The following is an 11,602-nucleotide window of genomic DNA, read 5'->3' as shown; positions in this document are numbered from 1 at the left end:
AGCTTTATTTGCTTTTTTCTTTTGCACTCTGACTTGATTGTAGACCAATATTTTTCAAGTTTTTGTTTCTTTTGCGTTCTGATTTCCTTGCAACAGGACGTTGGGTAGCTGACAAACAAAATGGAAGGCATAAATCAAGCTGAATGCTCCGACTTGCTCGGAAGAGCCCTCCTTTTTGGTCGTCTTCAGCTTTGTGTATAAATGTCTCTTGCTTGGTAATTCTTTGATTTAAATAAACAACAAATGCACAAAAATCATCAAAGCAAAAAGAAGAAAAAAAAAGCAGTAGATACAAAAAAAAATATGTACCTTTATATTTGTGAAGAAAGGTTTGATTTAAATCATCATAGTAAAACTGGTCTAATTGAAATCATGGTTTGCAGTATGACTTAAATTACAATTTAAATCGCCATTTAAATCACATATATAAAATTTTGATTCACCCTGCTGAAAGCAATATGGAAGAAAATTACTGTATATTTAAAAAGCAGTCTAATTAACAACTTTCTATAATTGTAAGCCTAGAACTAGCGAGAACAAAAGCTTTATTTACTCTTTTTTTTTCTTTTTGCGTTATGACTTGCTTGCAATAAAGCATATAACTAACCAAGGCTGTGGATGGTAGAAAAAAAAAAAAAAAAAACTCAAATGTTTTTATTTGCTCAGAAAAGCACTCCCTTTGGCTTGTGTTCAGCAGATATTGATTTTTTTTATTGGTGATTCTTGAAATAAATACAAACCAAACGGCCACAGAAAGCGTAAAATGATTAAAAAAACAGTAAATAAAAATATTTTCTTGATTACTATTGTGGGAAAAGTTTGATTTAAATCAGTAAAAAATGTGCGATATAAATCACGATTAAAATCATAATTTAAATCACTATTTTAATCATCTGGATTTTTCTTCTCCGTGTCACATGAGCGAATGATGTTTTAGCGAACAGCGACGTTTGAGCGAATTGACGTTTTAGCGAATAACGGGGGCGCGCGTTAACCCATCCGCCGCGCTGCGCTTTCGCCGCTTCGCCGGCTACAGTCTGCGGCGGCTCATTACAAAAATGTGAACCAATTTGGCCCACCCGAAAACGCCGCTTCGCGGCGTCCGACTATTCGATAAAGTGTCATTCGGTGAAACGTGGGCGTTCGCTAAAACGTCATTCGATCAAGTGAGTGCCTCCCGTCATGGGTCGGGGTCAGGGCGAAAGATAGCTCCATCAGCTCCTCTCAAGCGTTCGCTCTGCTAAATTGTTGACAAAACAAATTGTTGACAAAACAAATTGTTGACAAAACAAATTGTTGACGCTCCTAGCGCCATCTCTGGGTGCAAACTGGAACACACTCGAGACTTTCTTGGAGCTTCAATAGGTGGAGCCACCACTCGGTGATTGTGACTAGGGAGGCTCACTAATTGTGACGCGCTTCTGCAATAGTGGCAGTTCCCGCGCGCCCAACATTTTTCATGGGCGGAAACGGCGGAAATTACCTTTTATGGCCGCACCCGGCCGTTTCGGAAAGGCTGTGAGCTTTCAAGGTTTTCGTGAACCTTTCTTGGCCGGTTGGTTTCAAAAATGTAAAATCCGTCAAAAAAAAGCTTGCGCGCGGGAAACGGTGACACGTGTTTCCATGCCACAGTGACACGCTTATCCTTACATGCGATTTATGTGTAAGAAGGAAACATTTTGTTGACTCGGAAAGTATGGTTGAACAACAATGGGAGGAGGGGGGGGGGGGGGGGGGGGGTAGTGTATTAACAACACTGCTTGAGTTATGTGGAATCAGCACCCCTTCCAGTGGTTGCTGATTCCTAGACAGCTACACCATATGGCCACCAGCGTTGGTGGTCAAGTTTCGGCCCGAACATTACAGCCGCTAGAGAAGATTGTATGTCATCCGCTTCCGTAATTATTCTTTTGAGCAACAACGCTACCCGGAACGGGAAGAAATGGAAGTAATGGAGGGACAACATATGCTGACTATCCTAGGGGGTAGAACAGAAAGAAAGAGTAGGCATGCCTGCGATTGGTTTCCTGAGATCTAGCAACCGATACCGACTATTTTAACGACGGGCTACGAATCTCTGCTTAAAGTGTGCCGACTTCTATGAATTTAATTAATCAGCTTTAGGTAATGTCCGGCTACACTCGTCACTCGTGCCCTGACGTCCGCCGCGACCAATAACGTTATCGCGAAGAAATATTTATTTATGTATGCCATGAGCCTTTGTTATATAAATATTTCTAGTTTAATTAAACGTCAAATACATTGAGGACACGGAAAAAACAATATTTAATGATCAATCATATAGTTTTGCGGGACTACCGCGCCATTTTGCTGTTCAAAACTAAATGAACGGAACGAGGCTAAGAACTGAAATGGGTGATAGGGCGCAGGCGAGCTGGTTTACGACGAAATCTGCGCGCGTTTCGTCGTGTTTGTCCTTGTTTTCCGCAGTCTCAGGGTTGCCTTAAATCATGAGGCTAAGAAAGCGTTCTTGAAGTGTAGGAACAACTAAATTATACAAGACCTTCTCTTTTTCTCTTGGTGTAAACTTATGCATTCCTCAACCTCGGGTTGCTCCAAAAGGTTTAGGATTAACTTCCCATCCCGTCCCACCAGTGGCCTCCCGATTTGCTCATTTTGTCGCGAGTAAAGGCTTGTTCACACGTTTGCGCTTGCTTACGATCTCTTACGATGAGAGAACAGTAGAGAGGCTATAGTCGGCGGTGAAATGTTAAGAGTTCAGGGATCTTTCCACTTTTGCAGAGCGAACGCTGGAGAGGAGGCGACCTCTTCTCCACCGTTCACTCTGCTGAAGGCGAAAGAGGTGGGAGAAACCATGTGGAGCGTCGACGATTTAAGTCTTTTAAGGCCCAAAATACGAATACTGATATGCATTTGTCTTTTATGCAACGGGACATCATTGAAATACTTAAAAAAAAACGGCGAAAAAGTATTCTGGAATACAGATACGTATAGAAATGCATCTGTTCCTGAGCGGTGCTACACGGGGAAGATGTAGTTTTTGGCGAATACGAATGGTAATTTATGCATTTGCTCCTCTTTTTGTGTCATTTTGTGCACTACCTCTAAACCCCGAACTCTTTATTTATCATTAGTGCCACTAAATAAACATGTCACCCCCGTTGAACCACATAGTTATATAACGGTAAAGATTGCGTACCATGCTTCACGAAAGGCTTCTGCCTGAAATGAACCCTGTTTCGCCGTGAGGGCGCATCTCTAACTGCCGTCTTATATGCTTCTCAGTCACTCATAGTGTGGAGAGATTGGACAACAAGGCGATACTTTCTCTCCACTCGACTCGTTTAGTCCGTTCGTTCTGCTAAATTGGAAAAATGTGGAGGACTTTGTGAGAGCAGCTGATTTTGTTATTCTTGCGAGTAACTTTCTTTAAACCATAGTGTTTTGTTTTTTAATATTGTTGACTGCGATGGGTCATATAATAGCGCGGGTTCATATTATAAATTCCGAAGCAACTTGCGCAAAACAGATTTTGTTAACTTTTAAATTTATCTTAAAAAGAGAAACAAGTGTAACGAGATACCTAAGTCTGACAAAGTATCGCGATACAAGTTATACATTGTAAATGCACTTCACTATACTCATACAAATACATTTTTCAAAGATATCTCGATACAGAGATTCAGATACTCGAAAATATTTCCAAGATACTATCGCGATATATTTGTTTATGTAGATTATGCGTTTTATGTAGATTCATGCGTTTTCTTATGCTTGCATAAGCTAAATTTTAGCATAAGCATAAGCATAACAAGCATAAGAAAACGCATGAATCTACATAAAAGTCATATACGTAAACACGTTGCCGGACCGGTTTCCCGTCACTTAAACTCCGCAGGACATAACGGACTTTCTGATTTTAATTTTATTATACTCCAGGGCGGCTTTCGAACCACCAGAGATCGAAAAAATAAAGAATCTGAATTTATCTATAAATTTAATACTTTAGAACCGAAGGGCCTGAACAGTTCGAAAGGATCATTGCCGTCTTTTTTTATGGACATTTAATTTAGATCTTCTAATCGGTACCGCACTGTTGCTTTTTTTTTTTTTTCTCGCTTCATCGTTTAATGTGACACGAGCAAACGCGCAACATTGGGCCTCTCATTGGCTTCTCATGACACCAGGTGTAGTTGGGTTATACCCAACCACATGTCCCAAAAACTGGTTTTATGATAAGAATGGCCGTAATAATATTATATTTAATTATTTCCATAGTATTTATTGCATCGGTATCGGGATATATTAAACTTTTAAGCGAGAATTTAGTTGAGTAGGTACCCGCTAAACGGTAAGCATTTTTCCAATTAACTTCTTCTTTTTTCCGGCCGTTTTTTCTTCGATTGAAAGAAAAGGAGAACGAAGTCTTCTCACTTGACTGACGAAGAGCCTACCAGGCCCGAAACGTTTCATCAATCTCACTTTTTTGGCAACCTCCTCGGCTAACTCCTTTAAGGGCTAATATTTTGTTGAGCATATTTCTCTCGAGTGCCGTATTTTGTTCCCAGGTGCTGTTATAATATATATATATATATATATATATATATATATATATATATGTAAAGTAAGGTAAATATAAAAACAATGGACCGGGAAAAGTTAATAAGTGAAAGATGCGTACTGTCGGAGTTACTAATTCGAAGTTTATTACGACGTTTCGAGCGGGGCTCGAAACGTCGTAATAAACTTCGAATTAGTAACTCCGACAGTACGCATCTTTCACTTATATATATATATATATATATATATATATTATATATATATATATATATATATATATTATATATATATATATATATATATATATATATCCGAAAGTGAGGGACTCTAAATGTACTAGCCAGACGATCGAGAAGGCTTTTTCATAGCTTGAGCAGAAGGAGACAGCGGATAGCACTGATCGTAACAGAGTGCAGGAAATGCAGAATGGTGTAACGATGGAGGTGACCCCAAGGGATTGTAACAAGGCTGAAAGTAAGGTTCCAACAGCTACAGTGACAAGCCCAGATGTCATACCCATGGGGCTCATAAAACCCTAGGGAAAACAGCAAATTGAAGTTACGACATCTGACTAACAAATATAATTGTTTGAGGAGACGTACCCAACGCTTGGAAACTAAGCAAAATAAAACTAACATATAAAGGCAAAGGAAACAAACAACATCAAGTCGTACCGCCCGATAGCAGTAGCGTCAGTTTTATACGGATTAGCTACGCAGAAAGTAAAGCGAAGATTGGAGGAATGGGCAGAAGGAATGCAAACTCTGGGTGAATAGATTCCAAAGAGATAGAAGGCTAGAAGACAACCTTTTCGTCATCACTCGATATATTAAGATAGCACTGAAGAGCCAAAGCCCCATATGGTTAGCTTATTGGACATCAAGGGAGTGTACGATAACGTGAACTATGTAGAGCTCTGGGGCCAGCTGAAGGAGTATAACTTAGATGCAAATTTGATTGGGTTTCCTCAGCGGGTGTATACAGACAATAAGGTATAGTTATAACATGGGAAGCAGAAACTACACAACCGACAGCAATAAAAAGAGGGCTCATACAAGGTTGTCCACTGTCATCCCTGCTCCTCATGATAACCTAAGGGAAATGGAAAGCAAGTTACAGCGGAGCAATTTAGGTTTTGATGAGAGTTGTATGAAAGGAGGAAGAAATGTAGTACACGTAATCCCAGCCGTATGCAGACGACATAGCACTCATGGAAGATAACCGCGACACATTACAGGAACTAACTGCGAGGAATACGTGAAGAGGAAGGGGACAGCTTGGACCCGAGATTTAATAATGACAAGTCTGGAGTAATGGTGTTCAACTACGAAAAGAGGGAAACCCTGAAAATACAAGCAATGAAATAGACCATGTAAAAAAATACGAATATCTGGGGAGTATGGCTCAATAAGGGAGGGAAATACCTAGTGGAACATAAAAAAATTCCGAGGACACCTAAGCACTCATGAGTTGTGAGTGCGAAAGCATGAATGTCGTTCTTCCGCCCCCTTAGTTCGTCTCCAGTGTACTGGCGTGGACGGCATATAATTAGAAAAGCGAAAAAGATATTCAGGTATTAGGAAACTCAAGGTATTATGGAATTATAATAGATACGAAGTGGTCAGGAGTATATGGAAAATAGTAATGGTGCCAGAACTGTCTTTTGGCAATGGGGCAACGGTGGTTGTGGGGGATGGGGGGATGGAGCAAGATGGAGTTTTGGCATCCTCCCTCGTACTGCTTGCGTGAAATTATCGAAACGTATTGCGAAGAGAGGTGGGGAGGGGGGGGGGCGGCACCCCCCCCCCCTTTTGTTTTTTTGCCTTTTTGTTTGGACGCCACTGCAGTGCCAGCTTGAACTCTCACTGACCGGATCGCGTAACGAACTCCTACCTGCCGTCGTTAGCTGATTGGCACGCGTCCTTCGATCTACAGCCCGCGGGGAAGCGCGCGACGGCAGGAGGTCTGTGCAGCAGGTCTTTTCACCTGCCTCGAACCTCCGTGCGGTCTCATTTCTGCGCCGTTCGACGTCCTCCAGTCGATGCACCGCGAGTGTGGCGTCTCGACTAAGCCGCCCTTGATGGATGCCACAACAGCTGATACCTGCCGCCCGAGGCCAGATGCTTTTTGCGGTAGAGATTATCGGTCGCGAGCTTCCAGGCCAGACGTCTCTCCGCTTCGCGGTTTGCGCGGGGCTCGTCGCGAACGAAATAGCCAGAGAAGTGATTTTGTAGAAAAGCGTCCGAGCTGATTCTCTCGAATAATTAGGGCAGATGCCTCCTGCGCGCTGCCCTCTCAGTCTACTGGGCTGTGACAGGAACGCATCTCTGAGCATGCGCACTGAACAGGAGGCTCCTTTATCGGCTGCTAGTCAGCGTGGTTGGTGGCCAAGAGGGGCTGCTTCGGGGAGGAAATGCCACCGTACGATTGGGCACGATCGCTGTGTAACAGCTGCGTAGGCAACCTAGATGATAGAGCTTGAGATTCGGTTCAATGGCTGCGGCCGCGGACCCTCCCAAAGTTGCTAAAATTCCTCGTAGGACGGCACTACCTGTCGAACCGTACATAATTTTCCGATCGGTATAGCTCTCGTCAGCGTGTTTAATCCATACTTGTACCTATCTGAAATACTCAAATCAGGGCATGTATTTCAAATACTTTGAGTAGTAGTTTGGTATCTGGCAAATACATTGTATCGAGAGTATTTGCTTTCGACAAAATGCAACAGGTTGCAAGCTTGAAGCTTCAATCTGTTGCAAACGTGAAGTGCAAAAGACCGAAAACAGAACAGGAAATAATCCAGAGCCAAATGTGCACTCAAAACGCCAGCGAATGAATAACTAAAAGGAAATGAGGAGATACCCATTGTTGATTTAAGTTAAGTTACCAAATACCTGCTTGATAAAGTATTCAGAATACTACTCAAATTACTTTCAATGTAAAATATGAGTAGAGTAATAATACTATCGTAATTTTACTGCTTGTAGAGACACTTCTGTATTGTGTAATTTGTATCGACTTCATTATTTGCAAGATAGCAGCGGAAGCAAAGGGAACAAAAAATCGCATTGCTTTTCTGAGCAGTCCCAGTAACGAAGTAGCATCGCACTGGTGCATGTTACAAAAAGCAAAAAGAGACCACCACGCATAGTCACGTGGCGAAAAATTCCATCTTGTGGAGGTTTTACAATGCGCACCTTGGACGCATCGTTTCACTAAGCGCGAAAGTCGCTATATCCGGAGTTCAGGTAAGAGAGACGTTTCTGATACGCAACTAGGTTACCCAAACGCTGCATTCGGAGATGTCTGAGCTTTAAAAAGGAAGACACAATAGGACACGGAGAAGCCCTGCTGTCTTTATCGCGGCTGTCGATTTCTTTATCCCTCCCCCCCCTCCCCCCCCCCCCCCCCCCCCCACCCCGTACTTTTGGTTGTGCTTTTTGAGAGCTCATCCTGCTCCTAGCTTGTTTCGTGCCTCGCTGTTACAATCTCTATCCTCATGAAAGTGTAGGGCTATCCCCGTTCCCCTCACAGACAGTGTTCCCGACAGTGCCAGAGTGGCGAAAGAAACTGGCATTCTTGCCGTAGCTAAATAAAATGCAAAAAAAAAAAATAAATAAATAAATAAACGCTGTGTGTTTTATCTACCGTACCCATTTTCTCCTATTTTTTTCTTTTTGTTGGCGTTTTGAGCGTACACCTTTGGTCCTGCCTGGTTTACTCTTCTGTGTTCGGTCGTTTACGCTGTTTCCACTTTGTTTGCAATCGGCTCCACTGCCTTGGGGTGTGCTGTTTCCTATTCCCGCAAAATGTTCCCAAGACCAATATTTTCAAATATTGAAGAATGTATTTGAAATACTTAGCACAAAATACTGAGAAATGCAATTAAGATGAAGTAGCAAATACTCTCAACCAAATGTATCTGCAAGATACCAAATTACTAGCAAAAGTATTTGAAATGCGGCATCTTCAGTAGAGTATTTGAGATAGGGAGAAGTCTTACGTATATACGGAGTGTTTAAATTTAATACAAACATATTTATTAACTGGTTCGGGCAGGCGAGTTAAATATACGGCCAGGGGGGACATAATAAAGGGGGGGGGGGGGGGGGGCTGATTGTCACAATTACTCGAAGAATTAACTAAAATAAGTTAACTTTTTTACTAGTGAAAATAAACATGGTTCCAATTAGAAACTTGCTCAGCGTCATCTGCAACAACCAAATCGGTCAATTTTAGAAATTCCTAAAGCAAGGGGTCACGCTAAATTTACCTATTAAAAATAGCGCAAAAGAGACGGGACAAAAAGACGAAGAAGCACACAGGACAAACGCTAAGTAGCGTTTGTCCTGTGTGCTTCTTCGTCTTTTTGTCCCGTCTCTTTTGCGCTATTTTTAATATGAATGTCCACTAGCAACTTGCCCAGCAGACCAAGCTTCTAAATTTACCGCCCGTGTAACAGGCACAAGGCTAGACGTGTGAAAACGCGAATAAGATTGTGATCCGCGTTTTTCACCGTCTTGTGCCCTGCTGCCCGAGTGCTAACTTTTGCGCGCCACCGCGCTTCCCACGTGCTCCGAGTCTTTCTAAAACATTCAGTGGTTTTAGATAACGCTCAGCAAGTTTCTAATTGGAACCATCTGCGTTTTTTTTTCTTTTTTTTTTTTTCAAGAATTAAAAATGTTAGTGAACATATTTTAGTTAATAATTCTAATTATTGTGACGATTAGTCCCCTATATTATGTGCCCCTGGCCAAATAACTTCCCTGCACAGCTGGACCGCATTGTGTACCTCCCACGGCTTTCTTTTTTTTTTTTTAATTTTTAATTAATATGTTTTAATTAAAATCAAACACCCTGCATATACATACATATATTTGTATTTGTATTTATATTTACTAGTCATTTGGGGGGGGGGGGGGGGGGCACAAAAGGTGAATAGAAACACCGGACAGAGATTCCGTGCCTCAGGTTCTGTCAGGTGTTTCTATCCGCCTTTTGTGCCCCCCCCCCCCCCCCCCCCAAAAAAAAAAAAATAAAAAAATTTAAAAGCGTACAGAACACATGAAGTAAAACGCATGCAGAAAACATGAAATAGAAAGAATGGACTCGTCACTTTTATTTAATATTCACATTGATGTTCACAATATAGTCTTTTTTTAAGGTGCATAGAACTCGTTATTTTTTTTTTTTTTCAAGAATATTAGAAATTAGTGGGTGTTGCTTTGATAGTATAGTTGGGAGATAGGGTGCGTTAGATTCTGTTCGCCATAGTTTGTCCATCTTTTGTGTGTGTGTGTGTGTATTTGACATGTCGTAAGTTATAAGTTATATCTCTAGTATCACTCTTTATTGATCGTTAAAGGACATATCTCTATTTCGTGAAGATGAAAAATGAGTTTGGTTAGCTTCAAAGTTGTTAGCCGACGCAAAGTTTAATACACGATGTTTCTGAAAAATAAGCCGCTCCGCATGATCATTGTAACTCAAGCGCTCGCTCCATACTTCGAATCGCTCTTTTCTACAACACTATTAGCTTTTCCATATTGGTTTTCGTTAACCGGGGATAAATAATGTAAATGAGTATTGCTAAGTGCACAGTACGTTCGACGCTCTAGTTGGTAAACGATCGCAATTTAGGTAACCTGCCGATTTCTCCAAGCAGATCTCCACCTTGCTCGTGGTCTTGTTGTCTTACTAAAAAAAAAAAAAAAAAAGTAATCGATTACAATTATTTTTGGTTAAAAAAATATTCAATTAGATGGGTCGTAATTGGACGTTACTTGAAAAATGTAACCGTTACTTTGACGATTATTAAAGATTTTGAAAAACGAGATTTCTGCCTGTTTGAAAACGGGTCTTTTGTGCTGTCCACTACTGGATTAGAATCACCGAACTAGAGACCACTTGTGTGCTTAATCCCCGAACTTTCGTAGACCATCCTGGCATTTGGCAGACTCGGTTCGAGAACTTCTTCGTGAAAAATCTGTGCAGAGGACGCCATTAAGAAAGGGCCGGGAGGGAAACGTAGCAATAATTACAAGTAATTATAGTACTTCCAAAAGTAATCAAATTACTCTCGTGATTACCCCCTAATAGGCTTATTCAAGTACTATGAAAATTATCACAAAAAGTAATCAATTACCAATAATTTTATTAATTGTGATGAGTACCGTACCTGCTCCCACAATTTTGTTTTTTTAAATATTTTTAAAATTAAGTTTAAGCTGATACGCGCTAAGCCATGTTCATCATTTACCGTATTATTCGCAGGATTACTCGATAAAAATGATCAATATCTAATTGAGAAGCGAATAGTTATAGAGTGCACGTTCGAGATCTCGAATCTACGGTAGCGAGCTTTCTCGAGAAGTCCCGGTCGGTTTTGTGGCGGCCCCGCTGAGCGAGAGTGCTACTGAGGGATGGACGGAGGGCAGCGGCCGACGAAGCGCGTGATCTGTGAAATTGCCCCGCCATGGCTGCCTCCGCCGCCCCTCGTCCGCTATTCACGAGGGAAATCCGGAAATCCGTTGTTCGCAAGACTGCGCTGGGCCCACCGGATATCCGGGTTGATTTCCTCCCTTCCCTTCCTTTTCCTCTGCCTTTGATTTTTTTTTTTCTTCTTCTCATCTTGGAGTGGCATTCACTTAAAAGGAGAAAAAGAAGTTTAAGGTAATGTCTGCAAGTTTGCGCGCGTAACTTTGTTGGATACAGCCATAGCAATGACCCAGCTATGTGCACACTAACCGCCGAATTCAGAAACCTCACTCAAACTACACTCAAACTGAAGGGCCCTTCCACTTCCTCGAGGAAGGCGCGAGAACCGGCGCTGGCCAATCGCGACGGCGGATCCGTCCTCGCGATTGGCCAGCGCCGGCCCTCGCGCCTTCCTCGAGGAAGTGGAAGGGCCCTTCAGTTTGAGTGTAGTTTGAGTGAGGTTTCTGAATTCGGCGGTAAAGCGCTGTTCACACACTTGCAACTGAGTTGGACCGAGAGAAACAAGACCGGTTTTAAGACTCTTGCGACGGTGTAGGACCTGCTCCGCAACAATGCGTCCGGT

Source organism: Ixodes scapularis, unplaced genomic scaffold (assembly GCF_016920785.2).
Source record: "Ixodes scapularis isolate PalLabHiFi unplaced genomic scaffold, ASM1692078v2 PGA_scaffold0__279_contigs__length_252992795, whole genome shotgun sequence".
Classification (NCBI taxonomy): Eukaryota; Metazoa; Arthropoda; class Arachnida; order Ixodida; family Ixodidae; genus Ixodes; species Ixodes scapularis.
This window is presented reverse-complemented; position numbering follows the sequence as displayed.